Source organism: Saccopteryx bilineata, chromosome X (assembly GCF_036850765.1).
Source record: "Saccopteryx bilineata isolate mSacBil1 chromosome X, mSacBil1_pri_phased_curated, whole genome shotgun sequence".
Taxonomy (NCBI): Eukaryota; Metazoa; Chordata; class Mammalia; order Chiroptera; family Emballonuridae; genus Saccopteryx; species Saccopteryx bilineata.
In genome coordinates this window covers 139,764,061-139,781,683 of record NC_089502.1, presented here as the reverse complement: position 1 = coordinate 139,781,683, position 17,623 = coordinate 139,764,061, and the positions used below count along the sequence as shown (strand labels likewise).

Here is a 17,623-nt window from a genome sequence, read left to right as displayed (position 1 = left end):
AATGAACCTTAAAACCATTGTGCTAAGAAGCCAGACACAAAATACTACATATTAAATAACTGCATGTGTATGAAATGTCCAAAATAGACAAATGCAAGGAGACAGAAAGAGAGGCCAAATTAGTGGTTGGCAAGGGCTGCAGGCAAGGAGGAACGGGAAACGACTGCTTAATGGGTAACAGGGTTTCTTCTTCAGATTTAAAGTAAAATGCTCTCAAATTGATGGTTGCACGCCCCTGTGCCTAGATTAGAAAACACTGAATTCTACACTTTAAATGGGTAAGTGGCATGATGTGCGAATTAAATCTCAATAAAGTTTTATTTAAAAAGTGAAAGGAAATGATGGCTATAATATTAATAAATGGGCTCACCTGTAGCACTTCCCTCCTTGAGTTTTTGTGAACAGCACATCTGAGATTTTCCAAAAGGCGCTGAGGAAGGAAAGAGGCTTCTTAGCCATTACCCCATCCATGGACCCCCATCCCCCCATCTAGCCGTCCACGCAACAGCAGCAGACAGGACAGCCCACAGGGCACAGCTCCTCCTGCACTGTCCCAGGCGCCCATGCTCAGGACCTAATAGGAGCACGTCTCCTCTTCCACATCCTTTCTTCTTGGCAGGCAGCCAAGAAGAAAGCCACTTACTTAATGTGAAAAGTATCAATAAGTATAAAACCTGTGAAAGCCTCACTAGTAAGCATATATTCCCATCCCAAAATTGTGTACTTGGCGCTTTACACACAAAAATTTCTGCACAAGTTCACCCCCCAGAGGGTTACAGTGTACACTTCTTGGTATTGGGAAGAAATGTTAGCACCTTCCTCACAGACAGAAGTAACCACTCTCTCTTCTATGCTCCCAACACAATTTGTTAACTTTTTACTGGTTTTTAACCTAACAAGTAATACATGTGTATTTCAGAGGAACTGAAAAATACAAAAATGCAGAAAGAGAATTTAAATTCATCCAGAGATATCATAACAATTATTTTGATGTTTTTCTTTTCTATACCACTTCAAAATTCCAAGTGTTTGTCTCTCTCTCTTTCTCTCTGTCTCTCTCTGTCTCTCTCTCTCTCTCTCTCTCTCTCTCACACACACACACACACACACACACACACACACACCTGTAGATTGGGAACTGGCCCCTAGCAATATGGCAGAAATTTCCATTAATAGGAGGAGTCTATTCCACCATCCTTTGAATCTAGACTGGTCTGTAACTTAACCAATAGAGGGAAGCAGAAATGATAGTGAGCAGTTAGCAGATTACAAGTCAAGAGGGTTTGAGGCATCATCTCCTTCTCTGATAACTGAATCCACCATGAGTGCAAGCCTGAGCTAGCCTGAAGTCGTAGCTGAAACTAAGACATGATAGTAGCCAAGTAGACAAAATTGTTGAGAAAACCCATTGCTTCGATTTGACTAAAATTATTTTTTACAAATATGAATATCTGAATATCTGATTTAATCTGCAAATGTCCACCAAAAAAAGCACATTTCAAACAGTTGTACCACTCAGTTTTAAAAGAATCCTTATGTTAGACTTCCCTTCTAAAAGATACTTAATTAGTAAATATCACAGGAATTAATGACATCAATTTTTGGCAACCAAGAATATTTTTTTATTGATTTTTAGAGAGTGGAGAGAGAGAGAGAGAAGGGAGAGGAGCAGGAAGCATCAACTCCCATATGTGCCTTGACCAGGCAAGCCCAAGGTTTCGAACCGGCGACCTCAGCGTTCCAGGTCGACGTTTTATCCCACTGCACCACCAAAGGTCAGAACCAAGAATATTTTAAGTTTAAAATCAACCTCAAAGGTAACCAGATCAGTATATTTAAAGAATGCAGCAAAAGCCAGCCACATTTAGCTTCTCTTTGTACAGCACCCTCCAAATCCATATTTCATTCTCTAGAGATATTCACGCAACTGCTGAGGATGCTAGCCAATGGTATTTTTCCCAATGGTATTTATTATAAAACAATCCTGGCAAGTGAAAGAAAACAGCACACACTGCTAATATTTTGGTAGAATTATGTGTTTATTCTAGCACTGTGAACAAGAGAGAAGGGAGCATCGAATGAGCGCAGAGGAATGCTGCTGATGTAAACGAATATTGACTCAAAGGCCGCCCGTCCTCCTCCTTCTGATAGCGGCATGACAAAGAGTGTTTTGAGCTTGGATTTCTCCCAGCCTCACACCCCAACAAACACAGTACCCAAAGAAATGCTTGTTGATGAATCCAATTAAAATATGGAAAGAGGACCTGAACAGACATCTCTCCCATGAAGACATACAAACAACAAATAGATATATGAAGAGATGCTCACCCTGGCTAGATAACTCCATTGGTTAGAGCATCGGCCCAAAGCACAGAGGTTGCTGGTTCGGTCCCTGGTCAGGGTACATACAGGAAAAGACTGATGTTCCTCTCTCTCTCTCTCTTTCTCTCTGGCTAAAATCAATAAATAATTTTTTTAATATTACATCGATCTTTAAAAAAAGAGATGCTCCTCTTCACTATTAGAGAAATGCAAATCAAAACTACAATGAGATACCACTTCACACCTGTTAGATTACCTATTATCAACAAGACAGGTAATAACAAGTGCCAGAGAGGCTGTGGAGAAAAAAGAACCCTCATCCACTGTCGGTGGGAATGTAAACTGGTACAGCCACTATGAAAGAAAGTATAGAAGTACCTCAAAAAATTAAGAATAGATTTACCATACAACCCAGCAATCCCTCTACTGGGTATCTACCCCCAAAACTCGAAAACATTGGTATGTAGAGACACATGCAGCCCCATGTTCATTGCAGCATTGTTCACAGTGGCCAAGACATGGAAACAACCAAAAAGCCCTTCAATAGAAGACTGGATAAAGAAGATGTGGCACATATACACTATGGAATACTACTCAGCCATAAGAAATGATGACATCGGATCATTTACAGCAGCAGTTCTCAACCTGTGGGTCGCGACCCCGGCGGGGGTCGAACGACCAAAACACAGGGGTTGCCTAAAGCCATCGGAAAATACATATATTTATTATTTTACTCATGGGTATCTGCATTTGACAGGAATCAAACTGCATTCTTTTTGATACAAATTAAATTATAGTATATGTATCTTAAAAGCTAAAATGTAATGGAAAAACTACTCATGAATGGGTGGAACAACAAATTGATGTTTCTCTCTCTCTCAATAAATTTTTAAAAACATTTTAAAAAAAGACTGTAGGTGACTGATTCTAAACGCTCCTCCCTGTGAGCCATGCTGCAAATTTTGAGTCCAGCTGAAACTCTTCTGGGAAGTTCTGTGCAGGCTCAGGCTGACCTTGTACTGCTACTGATCCATCTCTAGTGAACATTCAGTCATGCGCAAAAGGTTACAAGGTAGTTGAGAACCCTGGAAGGAATCTCAACCAACAGAGGATGAAAACCCCTGAGGACATTATCCAAATCCCCATCTTTCTGACAAATCAAAGAAGGCCACAGATATTTTCTTGCTTTTCCCATCAAGAGATGGAACCTATTTTCCTTGCCCTTGAATATGGGCTGATTCTGTAACTCCAACCTCACCAAATACCATGAGATCATCATGCAGTGAGGAAGCCCAAGATAGCTACTTAGAGAAAGGGGCAACATGAAGCAACACTGAGGCACCAGGCATGTCAGTAAAGACATCTTAAACTTCCCAGGCACCCCAGACATCAGCACAAAGCAGCCAGGGAAGGGAGCCCAGCTGATGCCACGCAGAGCAGAACTGCCCAGCCGCCCTGATCTAATTCCTAACCCACAGAATCATGCCACCAAGTTCGCATGGCAGGGGCAGGGTGGGGAGGATGTTATGCAGTAACAAAACTAAAACAGAGGCAGATCATCCTGAGAAGAATTCTTTGTGTTTCCCAGTGGTCCTTGTGGAACCTCAGTCACCACTTTGTCACAGCTAGCTGTGACTTCCACCCAAGTCCACCTTTGAAGGAACTCAAAGACACAGATCTTTTACCTCTCCTACAATTGTCATGGAGCTTTGAAAGCTTCTATTTTCAGGCCTGGCCCGTGGTGGTACACTGGAGAAAGCAACGAACTGGAACGCTGAGGCTGCTGGCTTGAAATCCCGGCCCTGCCTGGTCAAGGCAAACATGGGGGTTGGTGCTTCCTGCTCCTCCCCCCGTCTCTCTCCCTTCTCTCTCCCTTCTCTATTTCTCTCCTCTCCAAAATAAATAAAATCTTTTTAAAAAGCTTATATTTTCATAAAAACAATTTATCCACATTGCTCTAATTATCTACGGCAATGACCAACCATTCATTTTAATTTTAAAATTTTATTTTGTTATGAAGTTTAAACTTGTATGTATAAATATATAGATACAGAAAGAAATTAGAGTGTGATCTAAAACTCTAAGAAATCTTTCCAAATAAAAGAAACAAACTTTTCTGTATTGCAAAAATATTACATACAAACATTTAATTAATGACTTAGAATCTTTGTAGGTTAGTTTTCTTTTTGACCATTCATTTCTTATTCAATAAACTTAAAAAAAAGCTTTACCTTTTAAGAACAAGTTTAAATTTGAATGAATGTTGACATAAGCTATATCTACCATACTTTTATATAAATTAGAAATGATACCTTATAAGACTAAAACTGATGGCATGATTTTAAGAATTTCCTGTAAAGGGGATAGTTCCAGATGAAGAAAGGCAAACTAGACAATCATGGCCCATTGACTCTTCTGCATCTAGGTCCCCACTACCCAAGGGAGAACCAAAACTCGGAATAATACTGCAAAGAACCTGACCAGGCAGTGGCGCAGTGAATAGAGCACTGAACTAGGACACAGAGGACCCAGGTTCAAAACCCCAAGGTCACCGACTTGACCGCAGGCTCATCTGGCTTGAGTGCAGGCTCACCAGCTTGAGTGCGGGGTTGCTGGCTTGAGCGTGGGATCATAGACATGACCCCATGGTCGTTGGCTTGAGCCCAAAGGTTACTGGCTTGAAGCCCAAGGTCACTAGCTTGAGCATGGAGTCACTCGCTAGACTGGAGCCCCCTGGTCAAGGCACATATGAGAAAGCAATCAATGAACAACTAAGGTGCCGCAATGAAGAATTGATGCTTCTCATCTCTCTCCCTTCCTGTCTGTTTGTCCCTATCTGTCCCTCTCTCTGTCTCTCTGTCTCTGTCACACACACACACACACACACACACACACACACACACAAAAGGTATCCTAGCCCTGGCCGGTTGGCTCAGTGGTAGAGCATCGGCCTGGCGTGCAGGAGTCCTGGCTTCGATTCCCGGCCAGGGCACACAGGAGAAGCGCCCATCTGCTTCTCCACCCCTCCCCCTCTCTTTCCTCTCTGTCTCTTCCCCTCCCGCAGCCAAGGCTCCATTGGAGCAAAGTTGGCCTGGGCGCTGAGAATGGCTCTGTGGCCTCTGCCTCAGGCGCTAGAATGGCTCTGGTTGCAACAGAGCAATGCCCCAGATGGGCAGAGCATCGCCCCCTGGTGGGCATGCCGGGTGGATCCCGGTCTAGCACATGCGGGAGTCCGTCTGACTGCCTCCCTGTTTCCAACTTCAGAAAAATACAAAAAAAAAAAAAAGTATCCTAATTTAGTTAAGGAGGAAATGAAGTAAATGGGTTAGAGCTGGACTCTGATCCAGACTGCCTGGGTTCAAATCCCAGCTCTGCCCTAGGACCTTGAAGAAGTTACAAAGCATATTTATGCTTCAATTTCCTTATCTGTCAAATGGGGATAATTAAAGTACCTACCTGGAAAAGTTTTCATGAGGATCCCATGGCTTGGTTACAGTCATGAGCCACATAATTGTATTTCAGTCAACGATGGACTGTATATACAATGGTGGTCCCATAAGATTATAATGGAGCTGAAAAATTCCTATCACCTAGTGATGCTGTAGCCATCATATTGTCTCACTATTTAGATATGTTTAGATATGCCAATACTTAGCATTGTGTTACAATTGCTTACAGTATTCTGTACAGTAACATGCTCTACAGGTTAGTAGCCGAGGAGCAACAGGCTAGACCTTACACCCTGGGGGTGTAGTAGGCTGTGTTATCGAGCTTTGTATAGGTGCACTCTATGATGTTCTCACAACAAGGACACATTTCTTGGAACAAATCCCCGTCATTAAGCAGTGCATGACCAAGTAAGTGCCCGGCATACAGTAAGTACTAAGAGATGCTACGGGGAAGGGGCAAGATTTAATAAAATGGAATACTTGCCCCAGTCACACAGCTCGGAGGCAACAAAGGTAGGACTGGGATGAAAGTAATACTTTAGTAAAAATATTTATTCTGTACTTACTGTGTGTGGCAGGAACCCTGGTCTTTCCACCATGGCAGTTGAAGAGGGCTTAGGTGACCACCAAGTGAATGAGTAGACCCAGCTGAGTTGGACAACAGCAGAAGGCAACTGGAAATTTATCTTGCAAGCTGTTAAGTAAGGTATACTTTTCTTTCTTTATTTTTATTTTTTGACAGAGACAGAAAGAGTCAGAGAGAGGGATAGGGACAGACAGATAGAAAGGGAGAGAGATGAGAAGCATCAGTTCTTCATTGTGATATCTTAGTTGTTCATTGATTGCTTATTCATTGATCTCTTTCTCATATGTGCCTTGACTGGGGGGCTACATCAGAGCAAGTGACCCCTTGCTCAAGCTAGTGGCCTTGGGCTCAAGCCAGTGACCTTGGGCTTCAAGCCAGCGACATTTGGGCTCAAGTCAGTGAGCATGGGGTCATGTCTATTATCCCATGGTCAAGCCAGTGACTCCGTGCTCAAGCTGGTATAATTGGGCTACCTTTTAATCAGTCTCGGTATTCTCATCTACAAAACAAAGATTGATACTATCACCCCACACAATTGTTGACCTTCTACAAATACTAATTGTTATTTTGCTTATCATTATTACCATCACCCAACAACTGAAATAAGTGAACAAGGAATCAATCAGGAGTCCCAGTTTGGGCAGAGTGATACATCACTCAAAAGCCAGAAAACCTACTGGTTCATTCCAGGATTTCCCTGGACAAAATCATTAGCTATAAAAGAGGCCTTTCATAAGAATCCCCGAGGCAACATTGCTATTTTCACCTCAGGTTCCTCTTTCCACCCACATTGGGTTCTCAGAGTACTATAATTGTTTCTCATCCTCTGAGAGATCAAGTTACTGGCAGCACAAGCTGAGTTGATCTGATGCTTATTCATACTTCAGCTCATGGATAGGGTATTAATTCACCTGTTTCCATAAGCTGTCCAGGTATATAGACACAAAAACATTCTTTTTCCTAATCCGTGGGCCACCCGACTCAATTCACTTACAACATTTCCAAAGACATGGATATTCTAGGCTCTGCCTTCTCCTCCTGAGTCCCTCAGCCGCTGAACGGTGGTTTCACAAGTTGCTTTTCATTCTAACGGCTCCTGAGAAACTTGGGTTGCCTCACAGCTCTGGCGGGATATGGCCAGGCAATTTCAAGACTGTAAATAGTTTTTCAAGTCTCTGCCTATTCTGAAAAACAATCTTTTTAATAGCTTCCTTTCTCCTGTTTCCAAAGTGTAATAATGACACAATTTCCACAGGAACCAATCTCAGAAAATCCTAGGCTGGCTGTTGACTCCTCCATCCAATCTGCCAGAGCCATTACAACCTCCCTTACTGCAGCTATAAGGACAGCATTTAATAGCCAATCAGGCTTGGCCCTACCACATAACTTCTCCTCTATATTTATGTTTCTGTTTTATTGAAAAGATGATGTAGCAATGATACTGGTATATTTTCTAAAAGTCATAAACATCATTTTTAAATTGACATCAAAATTCACGTATCATAAAATTCACCCTTTTAAAGTCGACCATTCAGCGATGTTTAGTATATTCACCAGGTTGTGCAAGCATCACCTGCTTCTAGTTCTAGAACATTTTTGTCATCCCAGAAAGAAACCCAGTACCCATTGGCAGTGACTCCCTCCCTCCCTACTGCCAGTCTCTAGCAACCACCAAGCTACTACTTGTCCTTACGGATTTGCCTATTCTAAACATTTTATATAAATGGAATCGTACAACATGTGGACCTTCGTGTCTGGCTTCTTTCACTGGCCATAATGTTTTCAAGGCTCATCATGTTGTGACACATATGAGAATTTCATTCCTTTTTATTGCTAAATAACTTTTTATTGTACAGATAGACCACACTTGGTTTATCCCTTCATCTGCTGATGGGCATTTGGTTGTTTCCACCATTTTGGTTATTATGAAGAATGCTGATAGGAACATTCATGTACAAGTTTTTGTGTGGACACAGTTTCACTTCTCTTGGGTATGTACCTAGAGATGGAATTGTTGGGTCGCCTGGCGACTGTGTGTTGAACTTTCTGAGAAACTGCCAGAGTGCTTACAGAGCTGTCGCACCAGCACAGCCTCAGCAGCCAAGTCTGACAATTCACTCCCTGCACTGTCGCCCACACTTGTCATGATCTTTTATATTAGAGCCATCCTAGGGGGTCTGAACTGATATTTCGCTGTGATTTTGATTTGCATTTCCCTAATAAGTAATGAAAACATCATTCTTTACCAATCACCAAAGTAACTCATTTCATTTTCTCACACATCACATTCTGCTTCTTCTTGCCCTTTTGAACCATAGTTGTGATTCCAGTCTCGCTCCCTTTAATATGAGCAATGGCTCAGAGCGGATGGAGTAAACTGCAGAATAAGGCGTCATGCCCCCAAGGCATGTCTCTGGGACCGGGAGAAGCACTGTGGGAACACAGGCTCCCTCCGTCATTGACTGGATGATGGATTCTGATGTGAAACACGCCCTGAGCAGGGCACCTGACTGGAAGCACTGCGATTCCACTGTGGGAGAACGAGCTCACCTTTCTGCAAATCCTCAACATGCCATGACACGTACCAGAGTCAAAGTTCATTGAAGGTGGCATCTGGTGGAGCCATAAAGTAGAAACAGGGCTTTCTCAGATAGCTATGGGACCAGGCAACCAAAAGCAGAGTAAGGAGAGAAAACCAATCTCTGCAGGAAACCTCTACATTAAATCATAAAATCTGTATCCTGAAGTTCAAGGCCCAGACTTACTGTCTGCCCCTTCCACTCCCATACTCTGTTCCAGCTGGATTTCTCTAAATCCTTACACAGATACATCGCAAGTCCCCCAGAAGATACCTAAAACCATATACAATATGGAACCCTATATACCCTGTGTTTTTTCCTCGACATACATATGTACATACATACCTGTGATAAAGTTTAATTTATAAATTAGGCACAGTAAGAGATGAACAGCAATAACTAAGATAAAATAGAAAAATTATACCAGTACAGGGGGTCCTCGGGTTACTATAATCTCCACATAAGATGTTTCAAGTTTATAATATGCACTCCCATAAAAACTTTAAAAAATTAAGATGTGAATGTTAAGGCAGATTTCGAAAGAGAAGTCATCAACCTTCCCTTCTAGCCCAGAATAATTATTTAAGAAGGTAGAGAGGCCTGCAACAGGTCCTGTCCCTCTACATCAGCTGCTTCTCGAGATGAAACACCTGTAGTGCAAGTAGAATCTTCTCCAGCATCTCCTGCATGTTCCTCAGGCAGTCCTGATTCACCTGACCCAGTGTCTCCAGCACCTTCTGCAGGTTCTCCTGCCTCTCCAGCTTCCTCCTCCCAGTAGGTCACTCTCTCCCGCCTTGCAAAGTCCCTTCCAGGGTGCAAGCCAACCACAGGAATAAAGGGAAGGAATTTGTCACACTCTTTTTTTTTTTTGGTCAGTTTTTCTGTTACTACAGTACAGTGTACGGTACAGTATATTTATGTCCTTTTCCTTTTTCTGTGGCTTAGCTGTGTTTTTTATGTTCTAGGTTATGATTTTACAACTGTGTTAGGATAGGTAAGTGACTTAGGATAGGGTGTGTTTCAACTTACACCAAAATTCAGGTTCTGTCATTGTCATAGGAACAGAACTGTGCTGTAAACCGAGGACCCCATGTATACTGTAATAAAACTTGTGTGAATCTGGTCTCTTTCAGAAAACTAGAAGGACTTTCTTTTCTCTTCACAATTTCATGGATTAAAGATTCATTCTCACTATAAATCTTAGCAACCTCAGCATAAAATTATTTTTCTTTCCTAATTTGTTTTTTAATTTACAGAGAGGAAGGGAGAGGGAAAGAGAGACAGGAACATCGAGCTTCTCCTGTATGTGCCCTGATCAGGGATTGATCCAGCAACCTCTGTGCTTCAGGATGATGCTCCAACCAACTGAGCTGTCTGGCCAGGGCTTAATTTTTTTTAACTTATTGACTGACTTTTAGAGAGACGGAGAGAAGGGAGGGGGAAGAGAAGCATTCATTTGTTGTTTCACTCAGTCGCTCATTACTTGGTTGCTTCCCGTGTGCACTGACTGGGGATGGAACCCACAATCTTGTTGTTTTGAAACGACACTCTTAACCGACTGAGCTAACTGGCTAGGATTCTTTTGTAATTATGTAGAGAACTTTCATCTTTTCACTCTGAGGAAGCACTTTATGGTTTCTCTTTGGCATATCCAAATAGCCAGGGACATTATTCAGTAAAATACTGGTGACTTGAACACAAACACTGTGACACCAGAACAGGTGATCTGATAACCAAGATGGCTACTAAGTGGATAGGGGACAGCACTGGGAAAGGATGAGCAGCATCCCAGGCCAGATGGAGCAGAATTCCATCACACTACTCAGAATAGCATGTGACTTAAAGCTTACGAATTGTTGCGTGACAGGTGCTGGCACAGTGTATAGAGCATTGACCTGGAACACTGAGGTCCCAGGTTCGAAACCCCAAGGTTGCCAGCTTGAGCACTGGGTCACTGGCTTGAGCGTGGGATTATCAACAGTATCCCATGGTTGCTGGCTTGAGCCCAAGGTCACTGGCTTGAGCAAGGGGTCCTTAGCTCAGCTTGAGCCCCCCCGTCAAGGCACATACAAGAAGCAATCAATGAAGAACTAAATTGAAGCAACTACAGTTGATGCTTCTCATCTCTCCTCCCTCTCTTTCTCCCATACTATCTCTCTCTCTCTCTTTCTCAAAATCAATTTTTTTAAAAAAAACATGAACTGTTTATTTCTGGAATTTTGCATTTAATATTTTCGAACTGTGGTTACCACAGATAACCAAAACCATGGAAAGTGAAACCACAGATGAGGGAGGACTACTGTACCATGTCCCCTCTTAACTACCGGCCGCTTCTTCTAGCTGGAGCGCTATCTCCCTTCTTTTTGTCTGGCCAAAGTCTCCTCCTCCACCGGTTTCAGTTGAGACGTCCCAAACCTCCTTCATCCTGTATCAGCTTATGGTTAATGAAACAAAATTAGCACAAATGTCGTGGCTTCAGACAACAACACGTATTCATTTACAGTCTTGGAGGTCAGAAGCCCCACTGAGCTAGGACCAAGACGTCAGTGGAACCACACTCCTTTGGCAGGTTCTGGGGGAACACCCACTTTCTGTGTCCTCTAGCTTCCATAGGCTGCCCCGCTCATTGGCTGAGGACTGCTTCCCCCATTTCCAAAACTAGCAGTGTGGCATTTTCAGCATCTCCATCTCTCTCTCTCTCTCTCTCTCTCTCTCTCATTCTATCCTCATGTCTCCTTCTCTAACTATGACTGTCTTGCTTCCTTCTTATAGACACCCTTGTGATTACATGGCTTACCCACATATTCCATGATAATCCTGCCATTTCAAGATCCTTGATTTAGTATATTAATCTTTAGTATATTGAGTCTTCTAATCCATGAACAGGGTATGTTCTCCATTATTTAGGTTTTAAAATTTTCTTTACATCAGAATTTTGTAACTTCCAGCATATACATCTTTTTTTTTAACTTTGTTGATTGATTTTAGAGACAGAAAGAGAAAGGGGGAGAACAAGAAGGAGGGATAAAATGAGGAGGGGGCAAGGGAGAGAGAGAGAGAGAGAGATGCTTTCATTTGTTGTTCCACTTAGTTGCACATTTATTGGTTGCTTCCCGTGGATGTGACCTGACCGGGGATTGAACCTGGAATGTTGTGTTGCAGGACAATGCTCTAACCCACTGAGCTAATCGGCTAGGGTCCAGCATATACATATTATGAAAGTTTTATTCCATTTATAGCTAAGTGTTTCATTTCCTTTGAAATATTCCAATGGTTATAAATGATATTGTGTTTTTAATTTTTTCCCACATGTTTATTGTTAATATATAAAAATGCAATTGATTTTTGTCTATAGATCTTATAAATTTAGCAAGCAATATTATTTAACAAACATTTATTAGTATTCTACTCTTTGTAAATCATATCATATCTTATGAAGACTATTAAAGTATAGTTAATCACTAATTTTTTAAAAAGATGCTTAATTTAGTCACACCTGCAAAGTCCCTTTTGCCATGTAGCATATGCACGGGTGCTGGGGATGAGGACGTGGACATCTTTTGGAGGCCATTATTCCATCCACCAGAGTCCTGCTATCATGTTGCCACAGCATCTGAACAAGCACAAGGACTTATTTGAAAGTACTGCTTTCATAAAAGAGTAAGCACCTTGTGGGGTCCTGTGTGATTGTTCTACACACATCCCCAGGGTCAAGGGCACGGCCAGCACTCAACAAACATCTGGCGTCTGCCCAGCTGCGTGGCCACTTTGGCTTCGCTGAGCCAGAGTTCCTGGGGGCAGGGGAGAAGGCAGGCTAAGCTTATGTTGTAAAAGGCTCAGAAATAACAGGCTAAGCAGTTTTTATTTCTTTCTGTACACTCTGAGCAGCAGTAAACATTTTGCTCAGGGAGTTAACATGATTACAATTATGCGTTTGGAGTAGAAGGTCAATGAGCCAGATGGAGAGGGGCGACTGAAGGCAGGGTGACCACGTGGGACACCATAGCAAATGAGGACCCAAAATGGGCAGTGGCAATGAGAAGGAACAGCTGGAGAGAGATGTAAGCGCTTGGGCACATTCCACATCAAATCCTTTCTAGAATAGAGCAAATGAGAAGTAAGCACAACAGGATTTGATAACTTATTGGAGAAGACAAGAGAAAAAAAAAAAGAGAACATTGGAGACATCTCCATCCATCTCTGGTCAAACTAATCAGGCGGGAAAATGGTGACACCTACCAGGATAAGAAGTACAGAAAAGGTGATGTGCTCAGAGGAAGGGGGTGCTGATCTGTTCGGCTTCAAACACGTCGCATGTGAGGAGTCCAGTGGCCATTGTGTGCACAGGTCTTAGAGAAAATCTGAAATAGATGCCAGGAGCTCATGCGCAAGACTGCAGCTACACCCAGAGTTAGGGAGTGTCCCCAAGAGGGATAATGGCTCAAGTCACAGAGTGAATGAGATTAGCAAGGGAGAATGATTTAAAGGAAGAACTGCCGAAGCATGGGGATGGGTACACACAGACAAGCACAGAGAGAGAGGAGCAGGAGACCTTAGACGTGGAAAAGCCAGCAGGAAGCGGGGAACCGGGACTCCTCTGTGTGTGGCGGGGAAAGGAGGCGGACGGCTAAACCGTGCCTGCAGTTTTGCGCACAGGTCCGCCAAAGGAGGGCCAAGAAGTCTCGGACTTTGGGCACCTTCGCGAGAATTGCTTCAGTAAGTAGTGGCAGCGGAGAAGACATTGCCAAGGTTTGAGATGCTCCTTGGTCACTTACTTTTTCCCCCAGAAGTTTGCCCGTTTACATTGAGAATGAAGAAAGATTTCAGAGTGGTTCTGCCCTAAGCATGTTGTCTGAATTGAGTTGAACCCTTTTAGTCCCTCACTTTAACTATAAAAGAAGGAGGCTGCAACTAGAAGGGACCCAGGGTCCCTTTTGAATGTAAAATGGGCTCTTTCCAATCCTCAAGGCCCCCAATTCCAGTGTCAGTTCAATTCCAAGGCATCTGAGACGTCTTCACATTCTTCTCTATTTAAGTTAAAATTTTCCTTCAAAGCAAATTCTAGCAGAGATACTTCAAAAGAGAGAAAAGGAAAGTTCCAGAACTATTTTCCTAATCTATAATTTGTGAGGCATTATGCTGATTACAGACATAATTCCCTATAAAATGCCCTTTGTCAATTTCCACTATGAAACTGTCTTACTCTAATTACTTCCTCTTTGGTGACATAGGTGAGCCTCTATTTTTAATCACAATATTCCTCCCTGCCCATGTTTTAAATTTTAATTCCAGTTTCCATCATTATATATTTAACATTCAATTCTTCCCTACATATATATTTAGACATCCCAATTTTTTTCTATCCTTTTGAAAAGCATTTTTTTTTTCAAATTCAGAGCCTTGGTTGATTTATGCCAAAAAAGGAAGAAGAAACTGACAAACTGTAAAGACAGAGCATGAGAGAAAACGGTACTGGAAAGCAAACCCCAGAATTGCATTTCTTGTATAAAGTACATATTACACAAGGTTTCTCCAACTTGGCACTAAGGAAATTTAGAGTAGCGTAATTCTTTGTTGTGAGGACTATGCTGTGTACTGTAGGGTGATCAGCAGCATCTCTGGCCTCCATTCACCAGATGTCAGTGGCATCCCCTCATCCCAACTCTGGCAATCAAAAATGGTACCGAGGCCCTGGCTGGTTGGCTCAGTGGTAGAGCATCAGCCCCACATGTGGAAGTCCTGGGTTCAATTCCCAGCCAGGGCACAGAGCAGAAGCCCCCATCTACTTCTCCACCCTTCCCCCTCTTTTTTTCTCTCTATCTTTCTCTTCCCCTCCCTCAGCCAAGGCTCCATTGGAACAGAGTTGGCCCGGGCACTGAGGACGGCTCCATGGCCTCTGTCTCAGGTGCTAGAATGGCTCCGATCACAATGGAGCAACACCCCAGGTGGGCAGAGCATCGCCCCCCGGTGGGCATGCTGGGTGGATCCCAGTCAGGCGCATGCGGGAGTCTGTCTGACTGCCTCCTCCCTCAACCCTCCCACCCATGCTTCTCACTACAGAAAAAAATTAAAAAAAAAAGAAAAAAATGGCACTGGGTGTTGTCAAATGTGCTGAGGAAGCCAACTTGCCCCAGTTGAGAACCATTGGTCTATAGAGACCAACCTATTAGAAGTAGTTGAATAGTGCAAGAAAACAATTTCCTAAAATAGAAAGGTAAGGTATTGTTTTTATTTATGCCAACCTCCCATTTGTTTTTAGAATCCTTGGCCTGGTTTCCCCATGCCCATATCAGCTGAGTATCTAGCCTCTCCCTTGTTTTACTGTACTGATATATGACCCACCAGACACCAGAGTGACCTTTCTAAAACATATATCTGACCATGTTACATCCTCACGCTTAAAAAGTCACCAATTTCTCCCATTTTCTCCCACAGGGTTTCTCAACCTGGACACTCTTGACATGACTGTTGGGGGCCTAACCTATGCATTAAAGGTTGTTTAGCAGCATCGTTGGTCTCTAGCCACCAGATGCCAGTAGATCCTCCCCTATAGTAGGAGGATAATGTGTCACCAAAGACATCCACACTCTAACCTCTGGAACCTGCGAATATGTTACATTACATGGCAAACGAGAAAGAAGGTTGCAGCTGGAATTAAAGTTGCTAGTCAACTAACCTTAAAGTAATGAGATTATCCTGGATTATTCAGGTGAGTCCAATGTTATCACAAGAGTCCTTCAGAGAGACTGAAGGAGAAATGACAGAGATGCAACATGTCCGGCTTTGAGGAGGAAGAAAGTGGGCCTCTGGAAAAGCAAAAGATTCAGAGCCCAGAGCCCTTGAGAGGAACACAGCCCCTCCAGTGCCTCGACTTCAGCCCAGAAACCCATTTCAGACTTCCATCCTCCAGAAATGTAAGATAATAAATTTGTGTTGCTCTAACCCACTAAATCTGGGGTAATTTGCTACAGCAGCAGTAGAAAACTAATACATCACCATCCCCAGCTATGACAACCAAAACTGTCTCCAGCCATTTCTAACTGTGCCCTGGGGACAAAGTTGCCTCCAGTTGGAGAACTACTGCTCTGCAAAACGTACACTCCAAATTCCTGAGATGTGCACAGTGGGCTCTTCATAATTAATGCTACCCAACCTGTTGTACTAGTTAGTACCCAACACAGAGCAAAACGCAGGCTATGCTCCAGGCACTCCGAACGTCTAACTTCAAAAACACTTTAGTCTACACGCTTTACTTCTCTGCAGATTTGAAGCCAAAGGTGGCCTTGAAGGGTAGGCAATGTGCTTGGCCCTCCTGCCACTTTTAGCCGTGCCCATAGTTTTTATCTTCCAGGCACATCTAATTTCTGGTTTTATTAGCTTATTACATACAAATCCATGTGGTTGCTATGAAACCGCCGGTGCCCTAGCCTCCTCCTCCAAATAAACCATTGCCCTTAAGTCCATCTATGTCTTCTTCATTGGAAACTGGGGCATCACCAACATCTCTGTGCCTTTGTACATCTACTCTTTTCCCTTTCTTCAAGAAATTACTTCCCTTGTTCTTATAAATGGCACTCATCCTTGAGATCAAGTTCAAGTTCTCTACACAGTGAAGCATCCCAAAGACTCCCCAAGGCATGGTGAACCATCACACCACCACCACCACGCCTGTCCCTCATTGTGTTGTGATCCTTCTGCACTGTAACTATTGGGTATTCATCCACCCTCAGCAGACCCTGAGCTCTTCAAGAGCTGATCCCATATTTTAGCCTCTCTGCACTCCTCATGGCTAGAGAAATACTTGTGGTCAAGAAGTGACTTGTGGCATGAGTGAAAAAAAGAAGTCATGGGTAGAGAAAAATCAATATAATTATGGGTTATCAGAGCTGGGAAGCTCCAGATCAGCAATGAGCATAATCCCAGCTCTGATCCAAGAGGATTAGAAGAACCCCAAAGTTGGAAGGAGACCTTGTCGGTGATCAGACAAGTTGAGAGGCATGCGCCAATTGTATCACCATTTATCCTTTTGTCTTCTCGCTTTTTCTACTCAACAGGTATTTTACCCAGCATGTTCAGGAAGCAGATTTTATTAAAGTAATCATGAAATATATAGTGAGGAAATATAAGGTCTACCGGAAAGTTCTGTCCGTTTCTATCACACCAAGTTTCGACAAGTAAGCACGTTTATTTGGCGCATGTGTGCCTCTCTATTTTTATCACTTAATGTATACATACTGACATAGCAAGTTAACTAAAACGAAGTTGATTCACGTTAGTCTTATGTGTGAAGCCATAGTGTACCCATGGCTACTGATAAAGTTCATTTACGCCACTGTAATTTTTACGAATTTCAACAGGAAGAAATGCTATAGAAGCATGTCTGTTGCATCCACCATATTCCCCACACTTAGCACCCTCCAACTATCACTTGTTTTTGTCCTTACAAAATTTTTTGAAGGGCAAAAAATTCAAAAATGAAGAAGATATCAAACAAGCACTGGTTCAATTTTTCGCATCAAAAGGTAAAACATTTTTCAAAAATGGGATATACAAATTGCCCTCCCGCTGGCAAGAAATCATTAATAATAATGGCAATTATATTATTTAATAAAGTTTATTGACGGTAAAAAAAATTTGTATTTTGTTTTATTCCAAAAACGGACAGAACTTTCCGGTAGACCTTTTAT

The 17,623-nt window shown here is 42.6% G+C and overlaps 1 protein-coding gene and 1 non-coding gene across 2 annotated transcripts in view; one reads left to right on the top strand and one right to left on the bottom strand.

Annotated features, from left to right (window-relative positions):
* Positions 1–17,623, bottom strand: part of ARHGAP6 (Rho GTPase activating protein 6) — a 460,565-nt gene that overhangs the window by 438,397 nt on the left and 4,545 nt on the right. The window lies entirely within an intron of this gene.
* TRNAV-CAC (transfer RNA valine (anticodon CAC)) lies at positions 14,625–14,700 on the top strand. Its single transcript has one exon. It is a non-coding gene; the product is annotated as a tRNA-Val (tRNA).